General features: G+C 38.6%; 1 protein-coding gene across 3 annotated transcripts in view; it reads left to right on the forward strand.

Moving 5' to 3' along the window:
- Nucleotides 1-19163, forward strand: part of PAN3 (PAN3 poly(A) specific ribonuclease subunit) — a 154974-nt gene that overhangs the window by 12062 nt on the left and 123749 nt on the right. Inside the window, exon 4 of one of the 3 annotated variants that reach the window (XM_014548553.1) lies at nt 3842-4003. The exons of the other annotated variants lie outside the window; for them this stretch is intronic. The gene's annotated coding sequence lies outside the window, so the exon portion shown is untranslated. The remainder of the gene's footprint in view (nt 1-3841; nt 4004-19163) is intronic. 3 annotated transcript variants of the gene reach the window in all.

Here is a 19163-nt window from a genome sequence, read left to right on the forward strand (position 1 = left end):
GGAGGAGGAGGAGGGGGAGGAGGGAAGGCCAGTTACAGGCTCTGCTGGATATTTTGCCAGATGAACAAAAAGAGATTGCGAATTTTGGTGTACAATATTGACTTACTAGAAGGTGGAAAAGAAAAGCTGGTTATTTACTAATAGGACATAGCATTTTAGAATGCTTCTCCATAATAACCAGTAGGCTAGACTGGCAAGGCTATGAAGAAGGGAGGATCAACATGGGAACTTACTAATTTATTTGACCATCAAATTCTCAAGATTGGTCAAGGAAAGGATTGCTGCAAGTTAATAGAAAGGGAACAGGAGTGGTTACTTTTATTGGTTCCGGAGGAAGTGTTTGGATCTTATAGAACTCAGAAAACTTGAGAGGATTAACTTTAGGGGTAAACAAACATTTCCCATCAACTTTAGGGGTAAACAAACATTTCCCATCAAATTTTGTTTGCCCTTTTTATTTTCTCATCTTCCATTTGGCTTCTCCATTTCCCTCATCCCCAATAGCTGTTTTTAACCTAGCAGATCCATCTTCAGCCAGGCCATTTCGATATCCTTAGTTCACATCCTTTACTAAGACTAGGGTTCTCAAATGGGGACAGTTTTTTTTTTTAATTAAATATGTTTTTATTGATTTTAGAGAGAGAGGAAGGGAGAGGAAGAGAAAAACATCGATGTGAAAGAGAAACATCGATTAGTTGCCTCCCACACGTACCTGGACCAGGGAATCAAACCTACAACCTGGACATGTGCTCTGACCAGGAATCCAACCTGTGACCTTTTGGTGCATGAGAAGACCCTCAACGAATCTAGCCACACTGGCCAGGGCTCAAATGGGGGCAGTTTGACCCCCTTCTTCAAGGGGACATTGAAGATATTTTTGGTTGTCAAAACTGGTGCTGTTGTACTACTGGCGTAGTGGGTAGAGGCCAGGGATGTTGCTAGACATCTTACAGTACAGGACCTGTACAACAAAGAATTACCCGAAGTCTACTGCTGAGGTTGGGAAACTCTCACTTGGGTTGCTGCCAGAGTGCAGCAGTTTGTCTACCTGCTTCCAGTTTACTTCTCATTCTTAAGTTTTCAAGAGTTCTTCGTTGTCCGTGGAATGAAGTCCAAACTCCTTGCCATAGGATATAAAACAGTTCATGTTTGTTTGTTTTTATTGCTTTCAAACCTCATCTTTTGCTCTTAAGGTTGTCCCTCTACTAATGGTAGACTCAGTACTTACCGTAACAGTTTTCCCTTAACACCACGGTGCCTTTATGCTTCTACCTACACATTTTTCGAAGCTTATAATACAGCTCGCTCTATCTATCTATCTATCTATCTATCTATCTATCTATCTATCTATCTATCTGGGCACATTTAGTATTCCTTCAAAATTGCTCAGGCCTTCACTTTCTCGTTGAAGCCTTTGCTTCTGAACTGTTGGTACCTTGATTATATATGCACTTATTTTATCACAGTGAATATGTTCTGTTTGCATGATTTTGTTACCTAATAGATTATGTCCTCTTTTTGAGGGAAATGTGAGTGCTTTATTCATTATTGTATTCCAAGTACTTAGAACTGTTCCTAATACAAATTAGGCTCTTAAATGATTAGTTGAAAACACATTTTTTTTTCCCTCCAAGGCATTAATAATAGTTCAAATAATTTGGAAATTAGTTTACAAATGAGATTTTACTATAATTTTCTTCCTAGGCAATGAGACTTTTATATTTAATCTTTTTGCCTCTCCATCATACTTTCTGTTGCTGTCCTCTCTTTTCAGATGTCATTTTGTCTTCTGTTGCTTATAATGGTATTTTAGATGCTATTCTAAAAAAATATCATCTAGGTCATATCACTCAGTATCACATTAGATGAAACTTTAATTGCTGGCTATTTATTGAAGAAACTTAAATCTGTAATGGCACATGTTTGGAGATCTCTTTTACCTAAAAGGAAAAATCCTTAGGCTAATTATAGGTTTGGAGGGCGGGGGATGGTAAAGAAGTGGAGAAGTGATGAATTCCTCTTTGGAAAAATAAAAAACATATAATGAGAACTGTTAGGGAGGGAGAATGACACATTGGATTAACCCCTTTTCTATGTTGCTATGCCTTACTGTAAAAAAATAAATTGCACTAATTATAATTATTTTCGGGTCAAAAGCAAGTCTGAATTTGTAAAGGATCTTAACAGAAGAACATTTAAAGCAATACTTTTCTTGCTTTCAAATATATGACTGGAATTTAGGTGTCCTTGTATAAGTCCTATTTGATAGGTTGTGTGTGTTAAATAAATATTCTTTGATATGTTGAACTTTTCTAATAGGATAATCCTTAGCCCAGACATTTTCTAAAATGTAAATTTTAAATTAGTGAAGGCTTAATTAAGGTTATATTATTTTTGCTGTATATAAAATCTTTATAGTTGTGAACTCTAGTTACTAGAAATAACTCGCTTTAAAATTTTCATTTGTAATATGGTTCCGAAAGCTACATTTTCTCATCTACAAAAGTTGCTTCTGATGTAGACCTAGAGGGTAATTGAATTGGTTCATGATTGCATAGAGGTGGAAATATTTTACCTTCATGAAACTTTATCCACTGCTATAATTATTGGGTATGTAGGTAGTACAGTTGCCTTTCTTATGCAAGTTAAAAATTATTTTTTCCTCCTTAAACCAAAGACAGCATAGTGGAGGGCCTTTCGTGGAGCGGAGTATCTAAGTTGCATAGAATTATTTCCATTGGCATAATTTACAAGATCATTTTGAAATTTAGGAATCAAGTGTTTTCTTCAGATTGTTTTTAATCTGGAATAAATATTTTTTATATATTTGTCTGGTTATGACACCTTTTATGAAGAAAGTTAATTTAATTATTTGCTTTAGCAGTCTTATGACAGAACAATGAGTAAACATAGATTTTAAAATTTCAGGTCTTAAATTAGATACCTTCTCAAGAATGTGTCATTATTCCTTAAAGGAAAAATATATATACAAATTCCCTTTAAGATTCAGTTTAGTACAAATTTAATATAATTAAGAGAAGTAAGATGGTGGACACTGAAATTAACTTTCACATAATAAAAAACCCTGCCAGTCACTAAGATTGTTTACTAACTTTATTATATATATTGTTAGCCAGTGAATTCATCCTTTTATTGGACAGTTTATTTAGCATCAGTCTATTCAAATTACTGAGATTTATAAGACCATTGATATTTGTGTATTTTTATTTAAAGTCTGAGATTACTTCTTTTCATTGAGTATTTTAAATTGAATGCCCACTTCAGATAGAATGACTTGTACTCTGGTCTAATGTGCATAGAGTTTTAAAAATTTTTTTAAAAACTCTATTCTTTGGGCTTTAGCTTCTTCTTTTAAGTGGGGTAATTCTCAGTAGGTATTGAGGCAGTGATATGGGGAGCAGAAAAAGGTATAATTTGGAGACAGTTTTTTACTTGTATTTTGAACCCTTGAAGCCATTTCTTCATATTGCAATGAGAATAGGTAAGTGCCAGTGGAAAAAATTTTGCGAAGCGTTTTGCTGATACATTAATTTCTATTCATTAAAGTCTCACCAACTTAGATTATAATGTATGTCTCTAAAACATCTGTTGCTTTATATAATATTGCTGTTCAGCCTGTTAGGACTGTGGGTTATTTTGAAGTTGTGTATTGGGGGTGGGGGTGGGAAATGCTGGGTGGTGATAAGGAAATTAGAGGGAGTGTCTTAGAAATTTTGTTTTCTATTCCACCATTCCTGGTATCTTCTCTGCTAGTTATGCTAGTTTAGATTAGTGTGGGGGATGTTAGGAGTGGCCTGGTTTCTTTCCTTCTTTTTCCTAGCCAAGGAAGTATCGCCTGGGGATGCTGGAGGAGAGGCTAGTTCCGATGGGATCAAAGGCACGAAAAGCAAAGAACCCTATTGGCTGCCTTGCTGACAGGTGTAAATCAGGAGTACCCATCAATATGGTTTGGTGGAACAGACTCACAGAAAACAATTTACAGGTAAAAATTTTACTAGACATTTTTTGAAAGTGAATATTTTGGCTGCTTTCTGTGTCTGTGGGGTGGTGGGTTTGAGATTGGGTGGCTTAGATGATATACATAGGTGATTTTTTTTTAACGAAAGTGAGGCTAGTGGCCCATTAACCAACAAAATGATTTTGTTTGGTGGTTTTTTTTAGCTTTCTCTGCTTGTATATTTTCCTATTCTTTTATTAAATTTAATTTTTTCCTTTTGGATCTTGTTAACAGTTAATAAGATCAAAAATCTTATTATTTATTGATTTGAGAGAGAAGAGAGAGAGAGAGAGAGAGAGAGAGAGAGAGACCGACCGACCGACCGATGGTTTGCCTCTCACATGAGCCCCGCCTGGGGATCGAACCCGTACCCTGGATATATGCCCTGACTGGGAATTGAATCCACCACTTTTTGGTGTATGGGATGACATTCCAACCACCTGAGCCATACCAGGCAGGGCAAGTTTAATTATTTTTAATACATGAAGTTATTCAAGGTACTACATTGAAAAATCATATTATAAAATTCATTATAGAAAATCTTATTTATTTGGAATTTGAACAACAGGAAGCTTCGTGGGTTTTTTTTGGTACATTTTTTATTAGGAAATAAAAATTGTATGTGAACAAACTTGTCAAGTGTTTGCTCTAAAACCACCTTCAGTAGTATGTTGACCTAGAGTTGTGATAGATACATTTCAGTCTTTGACTCTGCCTTATGAGTGCTGAATAATGAAAATGAATTTTTATAACTCAAAGGCTAGCTTTGGTATGAAATTCTGAAGTACATACAAAATAATTGAATTATATTCAATTTCAATTTGGATTATAATTATTATAGTCTTATTTTTAAAAATTGGTAATTATATAATATAGTTCTATTAATCAGAATTTTAGTTTAGCTGGAAGTAGACGCAGGGGTCCTCAAACTACAGCCCGCGGGCCACATGCGGCCCGCCGAAAACATTTATCCGGCCCGCCGGGTGTTTTTGCCGCCGCTGCCTGTCCTGCTTAGCAGCCGACTCGTCCCGGGCCCGCAGTGCGCATGTGTGGAATGTCTGAGGGACAGTGAACTGGCTCCCTGTTTAAAAAGTTTGAGGACCTCTGATAGAGTATCTTTCCTCTCTGAGTAAATTTGTATTTTTAATATATTGCTAGCCAAAAGCCTGTAATTCACATACACGTACCATATACCGAAAAGATAAAACAAAGCTAACAACTTGGTTTTATTTCTGTCAATAAACTTGTATTATGAAGGGATTTCACAATATTTTGGTCTGTTTAATATTACTATCTTAGCAATACCCATGTTGCCTTGGACACAGAATAAAGAAGTTATTTTAAATATTGCAAAATGTGGTGGTATTTGCCCAACTGAAGTTTGGTAATAAATATAAAGATATAGTGGTGTGTGTGTGTGGGGGGGGGGTCCACATAATCATATACTTAAATTTATTGATTTATTTTTTAAATATATTTTTATTGATTTCAGAGAGGAGGAGAGAGGGAGAGAGAGATAGAAACATCAATGATGAGAGAGAATCATTGATCGGCTGCCTCCTACACGCCCTCTACTGGGGAGCCAATCTGCAATCCTGGCATATGCCCTTGACCAGAATTGAACCACGGACCCTTCAGTCCACAGGCCAATGCTCTATCCACTGAGCCAAACCGGCTTGGTCCATATACTTAAATTTAAGTGTAAAGTTTTGGATATGTCAATTCTGGGTAGCAGTAGAGTTTACTGAATTTTTGTCTAAGATCAGAGGAGAGAGATTTGATGTGGATTGTTACAATTATTTTTCAGTTAAAAAATATTTTATTGATTTCTGAGAGGCAGAGAGAGATAGAAACATCCGTGATGAGAAACATCAGTGATGGTGATATCTTAATCTTACTAACATCTTTAGTAATTTTTTTGTTGCTGCTGAAAACAAGCCTTTTGCTGAAGGTTTCTACCTTTATTATTCAGTATTGTATCCACTAGGGATCAAGCCTGCAACCCAGCCATGTGCCCTGAACTGGGAAATGAACTGTGACCTCCCGGTTCATAGGTTGATGCTCAACCACAGAGCCACACTGGCCAGGCTTATTTTTCAGGTTTAAAAAGAAAGTCTGAAAATAAATTGAACATGAACTGTATAAGAATAGATATAAGTGGAACTGAAACTGCTTGTAGGTTGTGGAGTGAAACACTGATAAATACAGAGGCATAGCCATTCAACTTCACACAACTGCCCCTGTCCCCCTTATCCCAGTGGCAGTTTTCAGATACATCTTTTTAGCACAACTTGAAAAATTATTAAGTTAGGATAAGAATATATGATAGAATTATGCTTTGTTTTTAATTAAAACATCTAGTAATAGATTTGCTTTCAGTGTGAGGAAGATTGAATTGGTGTTATCTGACTTATATTTCATATACTACTATTATGCTGCAAATAGTCCTTTTCCTTTAAGGGTATAAATATTGGAGGGGCAGTAATACCTCACACTGTGAGTCTTACGTTGAAGTACTGAAAATACCCATCTGGTTTGGTCTCCATTACTATTTTTGTGGATTCCCTAAATTGGGTACTTGGTGTTGTTTATGCAGAGCAAAGAGTATGTCAATACATAATTTTTTACTCTTAGGATTTTTATCTTCTTGTTGTATAAGAAAAATAATTTATATAAATATATTCTATACCAATATTTCTTTAGTTTTGTGTGATGTTTACTTTTCAATATTGTATATTTTTCACATAAATTTTAAAGGGATTGTTTAGCCAGATATATTAATCTTTCCTGTTTCATTTGTTTCCTTTTCATTTAAAACTTAGGTCTTCTCAATCCTAAAATCAGAGAGATATTTGTCTATATTTTATTTTAGTAATTATAGCTATGTTTATTAAATGGTTACTTAGTGCCAGGCACTGTACTAATTTTTTTACATATATTATCTCTCTTGGTCTTCCGAGTAGTTTATGGGACAAAAGTTGTTGTTAAATGAAGTATTGTCAGAGAAGCTAAGTAACATTAAGGCTAAGCAGTAGTTAGTAGAAGAGTAGAAATTTGAACCCATGTTTGTCAGACTTAAAATTCTACGTTTCTGTGTGATATAGCTCTAGTTGTATTAGAACTTTAATTGGTTTATTTATCTAACTCATTGACTGAACTATGCATACATAGTTTTCCAGACATGGACTTGACTCATGCGTGACTGCAACGTTTGTAAGGTCAGCTTTTTTTTTCTTCGGAGGCATCTTTTTTTCAGTGATCTTTAACTGGAACTTTAAACATTTCTTTACATTGATATCTTAATCTTACTAACATCTTTAGTAGTTTTTGTTGTTGTTGCTGTTGCTGCTGAAAACAAAAGAAAACCAGCCAACCAACAAAAACCTTAAAACGGCAACAATAACAAAAAAGCCTTTTGCTGAAGGTTTCTACCTGTATTATTCATAATTGCATATACTCTATTTAGTGCTGGATATCTTTCAAGAGCTATGATTCCCAATCTTTTAGTGCTTAATAATCTTTTTATTTATTTTCTACCAAGAATCTCATAATATGAAAGAACCTGTCTACCGAGCATACATTTGCAACCTGTAATAGGCTAATTAGAGAATAAAAGGAACTTAATATTTTTTTCTTAGTCTTTTGTAGCTTGGTGGAAATGAAATTTAGTTTTCATATGGCTGTTTGAAATATTGATAATGCCAATCTGGTCTCTATTACTATGTTTGTGAATTTTCTATGTGGGGACCCTTTGAATAGATTCAATCTTTTCTCTGATTTTTTTCTCCCAAAATTATTTTTATCATTTTATTATTTTTTAAATCTGTATTGTTGAGAGTATTATAGATGTCCTCCTGTTTCCCCCACTATTGCCCATCTCCACCTGGATCCCGTCCCACCCCAGGCCTTCACCACCCTATTGTCTGTGTCCATGGGTTATGCATGTTTGCATATAAGTTCTTTGGTTAATCTCTTCCCTCTGAGATTCTTCAGTCTGTTCCATGCTTCCATGCCTCTGGTTCTATTTTATTCATCAGTTTATTTTGTTCATTAGATTCCTTGCTTATTTTGATTTTTAAATTCAATTGTTGATAGATTTGTATTTATTGCCATTTTATTATTTATATTTTTTATCTTTTTTTCTTTCTCTCTCTTCTTCTTAAGGAAGACCTTTAACATTTCATGTAATACTGGTTTGGTGGTGATGAACTCCTTTAGCTTTTTTTTTTGTCTCTATCTGATCTTCAATTCTAAATGAAAGCTTTGCTAGGTAGAGTAATCTTGGTTGTAGGTCCTTGCTTTTCATCACTTTGAATATTTTTTTGGTTTTTTTTTATAAAGTATGTTTTATTGATTTTTATAGAGATAGAAGAGGAGAGAGTGAGAGAGATAGAAACATTGATGAGAGAAACATTGATAGGCTACCTCCTGCATGGCCCTCACCAGGGATCGAGCCCGAAACCCAGGCATGTGCCCTGACTGGGAATTGAACAGTGACCTCTTGCTGCATGGGTTGATGCTCAGTCACTGAGTCACACTGGCCGAGCTCACTTTGAATATTTCTTGACACTCCTTTCTCACCTGCAAAGTTTCTGTTGAGAAATCAGCTTATAGTCATATGGGCCCTCCCTTGTAGGTAACTAACTGCTTTCCTCTTGTTCCTTTAAGATTTTCTTTTTGTCTTTAATCCTCGGCATTTTAATTATGTGTCTTGGTGTGAGCCTCTTTGGGTGCCTCTTGTTTGGCACTCTCTGCACTTCCTGGACATGTATGTATTTCTTTCCCCATATAAGGGAAGTTTTCTGTCATTTTTTCAAATAGGTTTTCAATTTCTTGCCCCCTCTCTTCTCCTACTGGCACTCCTATGATGTGAATATTGGTATGCTTGAAGTTGTCCCAGAGGCTCCTTATTCTGTCTTCATATTTTTGGATTATTTTTTCTTTTTGCTCTTTGATTGGATGTTTTTTGCTTCCTCGTGTTCCAAATTGCTGATTTGATTGTCAGCATCCTCTGCTCTCCTGTTGATTCCCTATAAATTATTCTTCATTTCAGTTAGTGTATATTTCATTTCTGACTGGTCCTTTTTTATGTCGTTGATGTTCTTTATAAGTTCCTTGAAGTTCTTACTAAGTTACTTAAAGATCTTAAGTCACTTGAGCATCCTTATAACCATTGTTTTGAACTCTGTGTCTGGTAGTTTGCTTGTTTCCATTTAATTTAGTTCTTTTTCTGGAGATTTCTTCTGTTCTTTCATTTGTGACCTGTTTCTTTGTCTTCAGATTTTGGCTACTTCCCTGTGTTCGTTTCTCTGTATGAGGTAGAGCTGGTATGTTTCCTGGGATTGGTATAGTGACCTTATGTAGTAGGTGTCCTGTAGGGTCCAGTGGCTCAGCCACCCCAGGCATCTGAACTGGGCACTCCAGGTGCGTCCTTGTGTGGGCTGTGTGCACTCTCCTGATGTCGTTGAGCCTTGCTTACTGTTCACATCACTAGAAGGGGTTGACCCCAGGCCAGTTGGCTGTGAGGACCAGCTGCAACTACAGGGGAAGAGCTGCTATGCAGGAGACACCCCTGTGGAGCAGGACTTGCTTCAGTGTGGCTTTGGTGCTCTCTGAATCAGCCCCTTGAGTGTGTCACTTGTGAATGTGGCATGGTCTGAAACTGACCACTGGGTGCACTGGCTCTGGGGCCTCCTTGGAGTTGCAAAGTCAGCTACTGCCTGTGTCTGACATGAGCTACAGAGCTATCTGAAGATGACTGCTACTTGTGTTGGGTTTGGAGGTGCCCAGGAGAGGCCAAGCTGTGAAGCAAGGCAGGCTTTTGCTAGTTTCGGGCCTGGGGCATCTTATTTTGAGAGGCATGGGACACACTGAGGCCAGCTACTGCTTCTTTGAGAGATTTTAGAAAAGTTTGAAGCCTGAGCCAGGACATACTATTCATATAGAAGGAACTCTGCAAGCAGTTTGGGTCTGGCACCAAATTGGGTCCGGCTGGGTTTCAGGGTGTCACGAGGGCCAGGGGAATAGTCTGAGCCAGGTTGATGGAAACTCAAATATGGTGCCCGCCTGTTGGCTCTGTGATGGGGGAGGTCTCAGCCTCAGAACAATGACCTCTGCTAACTGGCTGCCCCCTAGTTCTTGCCCTGATACCAGTCAATTTAGTTCCTTCCTGTGTATCCCTGGATCCTTCCAAGCTGCTGCCCCAGTGTTGGAGCTCAGAGGGAATGAGTGTGAGTAAGTCCATGCACTGGCCCTTTAAGAGGAACTGCCTGGGACTCCAGCAGACTCTGTGTCACTCAGCCATAATCCGTGCTGATTTTCACAGCCCAAAGTTACAGGGACTTCTCTTTCTAGTACTGGAACACTAGGCTGAGAGGTCTAGTGTAGGGCTGGGACCCCTTACTCCTCATGGGTGGCCTCCACAGCCAAGATATTCCTCCCAGTTAAAAAAATGCCACACGTGGGTGTAGGGCCAGACCATTTTGTACATCTGTTCCTCCTACCAGTCTCATTGTGCTTTCTTCTTTAATTCTCTAGTTGTAGGACTTCCATTCAGCCAGATTTCAGGCTGTTTTGAATGATGGTTGTTCTGTGGTTAAATTGTAATTTTTGATGTTGATGTGGGAGGATGTGAGTGCTGCGCTTATGTACACTGCCACCTTGACCGGAAGTCTCTGATTTCTTTACCACCCATTTATTCCTTCAGTGCCTACAGTTTGGTGCCAGCAAAATTTTCCCGAATCAGCTTTCAAAGTTTCTCAGAGATCTCCTTAATTAGCAAATCCAGCAATTTTATTCAATACTTAATTTGTCTGACTACCTTTTTATTTTTGAAACTTTGCTCTTTGCATCCTTTTTAAACATTTTTTTGAAACAATTTTTGTTGAAGTATTGCGTATGTCCCCCTCCCCCCCATTGACCTTTCCCACCATGCATCCTTTTTTAAAAAAATGTTTTTGTTAATCCTCACCTGAGGATATTGTTTCCTTTTTTTTTTTTTCTGAGAGAGAGGAAGAGAGAGAGAGAGAAAGAGAGAGAGAGAAAGAGAAAGAAAGAAAACATCAATTGTTTACCTTCTGGACACATCCCAACTGGGGCCGGGGATTAAACCTGCAACCCAGGCACATGCCCCTAACTGGGAATCGAACCCAAGACCTTCTGGTGCACTGGCCAACACTGTAACCACTGAGCAACACTGGCTAGGGCTCCTCTTTATATTCTTTTAAAAAATATATTTTTATTGATTTCAGAGAGGAAGGGAGAGGGTGAGAGAGTTAGAAAACATCAGCATGGGAGAGGAAATTAGATATATAAGTAAGCCAATAGAGCAGTGGTTCTCAACCTGTGGGTTGCGACCCCTTTGGCAGTCGAACGACCCTTTCATAGGGGTCGCCTAAGACCATCCTGCATATCAGATATTTACATTACTATTCATAACAGTAGCAACATTACAGTTATGAAGTAGCAACGAAAATAATTTTATGGTTGGGTCACAACATGAGGAACTGTATTTAAAGGGCCAGAAGGTTGAGAACCACTGCAATAGAGACTAATGTAATAGTAATGCGTCAGTAAAGCAGATAAAGAAGATCAATTTTTAGCAAGGAGTGAAAAGAGAGAGAAAAACTAAAGCAGGAACAGGAGAAGAGAAACAGGATGAAAAAGGATGAAGTTAGGAAGAAATGGTTGGCATAAAGGAAAAAATGAGATAAAGTAATGATTAAAAAAATAAATAAAAATAGAATGTAGAACACTAATCCAAAAAAACAAAAACAACAACAAAAGGTTAAAAACATCATAATAGTACTACTAATAAAAATAAAGAAAAATAATTTTAGTTTCTTAAGTAAAAGTTTTAAAAAAATGAAGTAGTGAAGTTTATTTGCTTCAGCTGAGTATTTAATGCCCCATGGGGGCTGGTCTAAGACCCCTCTCCACTGTTCTGTCTGCCACATCTCAGCTTCCTGCTAGATAGCAACGTGTTGAAGCTCCCAGTGATCCACAGCTCCTTTGTGTCGGGTGCCACAGCCTTGGTGTCAGCCAGGAGGGACCACTCTGCCTGCTTTGTTTGTCTGCCTGCTTTCAGTCATATTTACACAGGCATCTATTTCTGACATTGCCTTTAGGTGGCGGTGTTTCTGTATTAGTTTCTGGGACCAAATGGCCCCTCAACCTAGCCCCCAAGGGCTCTCTGGGAATATTTTGAATCCTTGTTTCCTTGCTGAGCTCAAGGCTGGGTGTCGCTGCACTGCTAGGAGTGGCCTGGTCTCCAGGAGAAAAATGTCTGTTCAGGGTTGCAGGGATTGGATTCTTCAGAACTGGCCTCCTGATTGCCTCTCCCTAATTTGTTCCCCAGCTTCCACAAAACCACCTTCTCCTGCATTGCAGCCAGGGAGAATGCTTGTAATTGAAAGATCCTGGGTTTAGCGAGTAAAAGCAAGGAGAATATAAAGACAGAGCACCCAAGCTGCTGTGCGTTTCTCTCCCCCTGGCACTGCACAGCCGGTGCAGAACTTCAGGCTGCCTTCCTGGGCGCAGCCTCCCATGGCTGTGGGCTTAGGTCTAGAGTCCCCCACTGCCAGAAGCCCTGTGGACACCTTCCACAGTTGAGTGTTACACTTGCCCCTAAGGGACGTGGTGTTGGTTCAGCTCAGTCCAGACTGCACGTGTTTCTCCCTCCAGCCCAGATTCCCCGATCCCACCGGTTTCCCAGTTTCCTGGCCATCTCTGACTTTTCCATCCATGGATTGCCTCTCTAGCTGTGTTTACTTCGCCAATTCAGGGTGGATGTTATTTGATTCAGCTATTCCTTCTATCTGCTCTGTGAGAAGGTGCCAGACCTGTCCGCCTATTCAGCCACCATTTTGTCTTCCCCAGGACAGACTTTTTTAGGAGCCCGTGGCCAGGGAGGCTGGAGTCTCTTTGTTCGTGGGTTGGCAGCCATGGCAGTTGGTCCCTGGCTGGTGTGGCTGTAGGGTCCCAGGTGGTGTCCAAAGTCTTCCCGGGTGGAGGTGAGGGTGGGCTCCCAGCCACAGCCGCTCTCCCCCCTCAAGATGGCGCGGTCTCTGCGGCAGGGCCAGCTGCCCCGGGAGAGATTTCAATGGTATTAGAGGCTGCTTGGCTAGGGGAGTCTGGTACACTAGTCCCCCACAGTCCTGTGGAATATAACTAGCCCTCACTCACACATACATGCCCCACACATCCACACACTCTCCTTTTGCTCACTCACTCACTCTTTTTTTTTTTTTTAATATATTTTATTGATTTTTTACAGAGAGGAAGGGAGAGAGATAGGGAGTTAGAAACATCGATGAGAGAGAAACATCGATCAGCTGCCTCCTGCACACTCCCCACTGGGGATGTGCCCGCAACCAAGGCACATGCCCTTGACTGGAATCGAACCCGGGACCCTTGAGTCCGCAGGCTGACGCTCTATCCACTGAGCCAAACCAGTCAGGGCACTCTCTCTATCTTACTGCAATCCTGTTTGCTGCCATCTTGGACCCCTGCTAAATTTTTTTTTTTTACTGTTTCCACAATACTTGGTATTGTTTAATACTTATTGCATTGTGTTTTTATACTGTTTGCTTACCTATTTGTCTTTTTCCACTGGATTGTAACTATTTGAAACTAGGTATGTGTTTGTTTTATTATTTTTGTATTCTTAAGGTATTTTTTTTAATCCTCACTGGAGGGTATATTTTTATTGAGAAAGGAAACATAGATGTGAGAGAGAAACATTGATTGGTTGCCTCCTGAACATGCCCTGACTGGCAGATTGAACCCGCAACCTAGGTATGTGCCCTGACCAGTAATCGAGCCCACAACCTTTTGGTGAATGGGATGATGCTCCAATCAACCAAGCTACCCGGCTAGGGCCCCTTCAGGTATTTTGCTTGTCTCTAAATGTTGCTGTTTAATTTTTTTTATTAGGTAATATATGCAAGTTGTGGCATTATCTTCTAAGATTTTCATATATTTTAAAAAATTGATCATAGGTTTTCTGGGACTTATAAACTGCTTAGTTTTATTATCACAACTGATTTAGAACATAGGATGGTGATTTATTTTGAAATGTTAGAGGATCTTCAATTTTTAGAATTCTAAGTTTAACATTATCCAACTATTCCTGATATTTTTCAATTTTCTGAGCCTGGTAGTAACTTTATTTACTTCTTGACAGTGTTGTTAAGTAATAAAGCTTCTTCATTTTGTATTTTTCCATGATCTGAGCCCAAACACCAATCAGATGGTTGGTGGAAGGTTACTTGAGACTCCATGTCAGCAATACTTTATTCCACCTAATTGTGAATTCACTTTTATCTTTTCTCAGTCTTTACCTAGAATGTTTACTCCTCCCTCTGCCTGATCAATCTGTATGTGAATTCAAGGTTTTTCATTTTTCTAAAGTTCAAAAAACCAGTCCCCCCCCCCCCCCGTGGTCTTATTAAATGGCCTTTCTTGTAATAAGTGTTTAATTACAAGAATTCTCACATTAAAATCTCTTGACCCAAAAATTCTCCTCTGAATTCTGGTTGCTTGTTTTGTAAATGTACTGGGTATACTTGAATCTCTAGTCATGAGTTTTGGTATTTTTTCAGGTGGTTTCTAGTCCCTAGGCCCCAAGAAATAGGATCATTTGGACTTTAGATAGAATGGGTTTGGATATATATGGGCAAAACTGCAACCCACCTGCTCAGAGTCTCTCAGGGCTTGAAGAGGTATAGAACCATGATGCAGCTAAAATGGCATTACCGCCTTAGCTGGTTTGGCTCAGTGGATAGAGCGTTGGCCTGTGGACTGAAAGGTACTGGGTTCAATTTCGGTCAAGGGCACATGCCCAGGTTGCGGGCTCAGTCCCCAGTAGGGGGCATGCAGGAGGCAGCCAGTCAGTGATTCTCTCTCATCATTGATATTTCTATATCTCTCTTCCTCTCCCATTCTGAAATGAATAATAATAATAAAAAAATGGCATTACCATATATGTATTACTTTCCCCCATTACATCTATACCCTCTTCTGTTCTCTGTAGCTGCTATTCTAAACCTTTAACGTTCTCCTAAAACCTGCTCTCCTCTCCCCTCATCCCTTTTGAGTAAATGACTTGTGTTTTTTCAGAAGGGTTGGAAAGGTCAGTGAGAATTACTTCATGTGTCAGCTTTCTACTTCTGTACATTTTCAATCATACCTTTGCTCACTATTTTTCTTCCTGATCAGACAAGTGGGTGTTTTTTTACTATATGCTTCAGAACCTGTCTTTATTTCTTTCTGCAATTTATATTATTTAGCCCTTTTCAGTTTTAGACAGTCTTTCCCTTGACATTGATTTCTTCCTCCTAGCTTATAAACATGTCATGTTGAAGTCTCTCCCGTTCTGGAAGCACCAGAACAAAAGAATGCTCATGAGGAAATGTTCTGTGCTCAGTACATTTGGGAAACTGATATAGACTGAGAAAGGCTTCCTACTTATTGTCACTACTCTTTCACCTGTCATTTATCCCTTAATTCCTAGCATTTTGCCTTTAACCATGACCACTGTATTAAAATTCTTTTTAATAAGGTTACCTAACTACCCTTGACTGCTGCTACATTTGACATTGTTGACCAGTCCTGTCTCTTTAAAATTTTTATTTTCTTAGTTCTTAGATTGTTCTTGGCCTCTTTTGGGAATCTCTTGTCCACTTTGCCTTGCCTTTAGGAACTCTCCCAAGCTCTGTCCTTGATTATTTTCTCTTTTATTCCACCCTGTGCCCATTGGTGATTTCACATATCTTCATTACTTCAGCTGCTCCCCATTCACATTGAACTCCAAGATATATTTTATTATTCTCCCACTCCTCTATACTCACTCTAAATAGTAACTTCTTTTGAACATCTTCATTTATATCAGCAGTCGCCAACCTTTTGGACCTCACGGACCACCAGTGATCCGCGGACCACCGGTTGGCAACTGCTGCTTTAAATTCAACATGTGTACAATAAACACCACATCTTTTCTGTCATTTACACACAACTGTACACACTCATTCACAAGTATATGCCTACTATTTGTCTTGGTTATTGATATCACACAGTTACTTAATTGTAAGCGCTTGACTCTTCCGTCTTCCTTATCGGCCACAGCCTTCAGCCACTGAAACTCTTGATTGTGCTACTTTGAAATTGTCTTCACTTTTAATATCACTGAGTTATAATTTAGGCCTACCTTTATTTTTTTAACCTGGACTGTTATTATTGTAGTCTCTTATCTGGTTTCCTGCTACTGGCCTTATCTTTCAATCACCATTACCTGGGTGATGATCTGAATTTGTTTTTAGTTTTTGTCATCTGTTCTTTGTCATTAGAACAAAATTCATATCTTTTAGAAAGGTCTGTAAGGTATCCCCCTCCTGATTACTGCTGCAGACCTACTGAACTATTTGCACTGCCAAGAAGAGTGCCATGCTCTTTTCTGCCTCTGCCTTTGAATATTCACTTTGCTTGGTGTGCTCTTCTCTCTCAGCAAACTTGTCTTTTACGATTCAGTTCAAACGTATGGTCTTATAATCAAAGTAGACAGCTTTAATCATTAAGAATATAACTTTCCCCTAGAATTTACATTACTCTAATTAATATATATGTAACTTTTCTTATCAGCTAGCAGTTTAAGGCACACTATAGATAATTAATATTTTTTTGATACGTGGATGTTCTGAGCATTTGGGGGTGTGGAATTAGGTTCACTGCACATTTTATGCCTGTGAAATGCCAGTGTGTGAATTTCTAGAACACAGTGGCTATATTTAGTATATCATTTTTCTCCACGGTGCCTAGCACAGTGTCTTGTGCGTTGCTACTCAAATAATTGAATGAATGAACCTGGGTTAAAGATTAGCTGGTGAGATGAGTCTCTGGCCTAATATTAGTCCTATAATTGAATGTTTTATATATTTTATTAAATTTATTATTATTTTTAATCCTCACCTGAGGATATGTTTTTTACTGAATTTAGAGGAAGAAGAAGGGTGGGAGAGAAGAAAAAAAAAAGAGAGAAACTTGGTGTGATATAGAAACATTGATCGGTTGCCTTCTGTATGCACCCTGAATGGGGATGGAACCCACAACTTACGTGTGTGCCCTGACTGGAAATCAAACCCGCCTTTTGGTATATGGGATGATGTTCCAACCAACTGAGCTACCCAGCCAGGGCCATTTTCTTAAATTTTTGTTTGTTACAGTTTTATGACAAAATATCATTGTGGAAAAATGCTTGAAAAATCTTCATATATGTTACGTTTTGTGATTAAATATGACAGGATTATTGCTTAGATAGAATGCTTCTAGGTAATCTCTGTTACTGTGCAACATGATAAATAGGTTTTACTATTGTATAGCTATAGAAAGAAGATGTACATAAGAATAGAAGATAGTTAGAGCTATATAAAGAAATTCTTACCTCTCTGGAATGCTGTGATGGTCTCACTTTTCTGGGCTACTTATTATCTGACCTAAATGGATATATTTTTTCTCTTTTTAGGGAGGCTAATATTTTCCCCCCAGCTTTACTGGGATAATTGACATATAAAGAGGGAGAGAAATATTGAGAAATAACTAGGTGATATGCCTCCATGTCCATTAATGATTACTGTTATTGGAGGACTTTGACATGTAATTAACTTTTAAGTAAAAGAGGAGTTCATCTGTTTTTTTTTGTTTTTAAATGTCATATAGTGCCTGCTGGTGTGGCTCAGTGGTTGAGTGTCAGCTTATGAATCAGGAGGTCACAGTTTGATTCCCAGTCAGGGCACATGCCCATTTTGTGGGCTCGATCCCCAATCCTCAGTAGGGGACATGTAAGAGGTGGCCTATCAGTGATTCTCTCTCATCATTGATGTTTCTCTCTCTTCCTTTCCCTTCCTCTCTGAAATCAATAAAAATAGAAAAAGTTAATTTATCATCTGTCCTCCAGATACAGACTTTGCTTTTTGATATACATTGGTTCTACTGGTCTCAATTTAAATATTGAATATTTTATGTGAATTGTTTTTAAACATCAGTTGCACTTTATTATTATTATTATTATTATTATTATTATTAATGTTGTTGTTAATCCTCACCTGAGGATATTTTTTTCCCATTGATTTTTAGAGAGAATGGAAGGGAGGGAGAGAGACAAAGAAAGAGAAACAGCAGTGAGAGAGACACATCAATTGGTTGCCTCCTGCATGCATCCCACCAGGGATTGAGCCTACAACCGAGGTACCTGCCCTTGATCAGAATTGGACCTGAGACAGTTCAGTCTACGGGCTGATGCTCTAACCACTAAACGAATCAGCTAGGGCTATTTGAATTCTTTTTTTTTTTTTTATTAAATCTTTATTCAGATTATTACAGTTGTTCCTCTTTTTTTCCCCCCCATAACTCCCCTCCTCCCAGTTCCCGCCCCACCCTCCGCCCTCACTCCCCACCCACTGTCCTCATCCATAGGTGCACGATTTTTGTCCAGTCTCTTCCCGCATCTCCCATTCCCCTTTCCCCCCCAAGAATAGTCAGTCCATTCCCTTTCTATGTCCCTGATTCATTATAATCACCAGTTCATTCTGTACATCAGATTATTTATTCACTTGATTCTTAGATTCACTTGTTGATAGATGCATGTTTGTTGTTCACAATTTGTATCTTTACCTTTTTCTTCTTCCTCCTCTTAAAGGATACCTTTCAGCATTTCATATAATACTGGTTTGGTGGTGATGAACTCCTTTAGCTTTTCCTTATCTGTGAAGCTCTTTATCTGACCTTCAATTCTGAATGATAGCTTTGCTGGATAAAGTAATCTTGGTTGTAGGTTCTTGGCATTCATCACTTTGAATATTTCTTGCCACTCCCTTCTGGCCTGCAAAGTTTCTGTTGAGAAATCAGCTGACAGTCGTATGGGTATTCCCTTGTAGGTAATTGAGTCTCTTTCTCTTGCTGCTTTTAAGATTCTCTCTTTGTCTTTTGCTCTTGGCATTTTAATTATGATGTGTCTTGGTGTGGTCCTCTTTGGATTCCTTTTGTTTGGGGTTCTCTGCGCTTCCTGGACTTGTAAGTCTATTTCTTTCACCAGGTAGGGGAAGTTTTCTGTCATTATTTCTTCAAATAGATTTTCAATATCTTGCTCTCTCTC

The sequence above is a fragment of the Myotis brandtii genome, unplaced genomic scaffold, assembly GCF_000412655.1.
Source record: "Myotis brandtii unplaced genomic scaffold, ASM41265v1 scaffold513, whole genome shotgun sequence".
NCBI classification, from domain to species: Eukaryota; Metazoa; Chordata; class Mammalia; order Chiroptera; family Vespertilionidae; genus Myotis; species Myotis brandtii.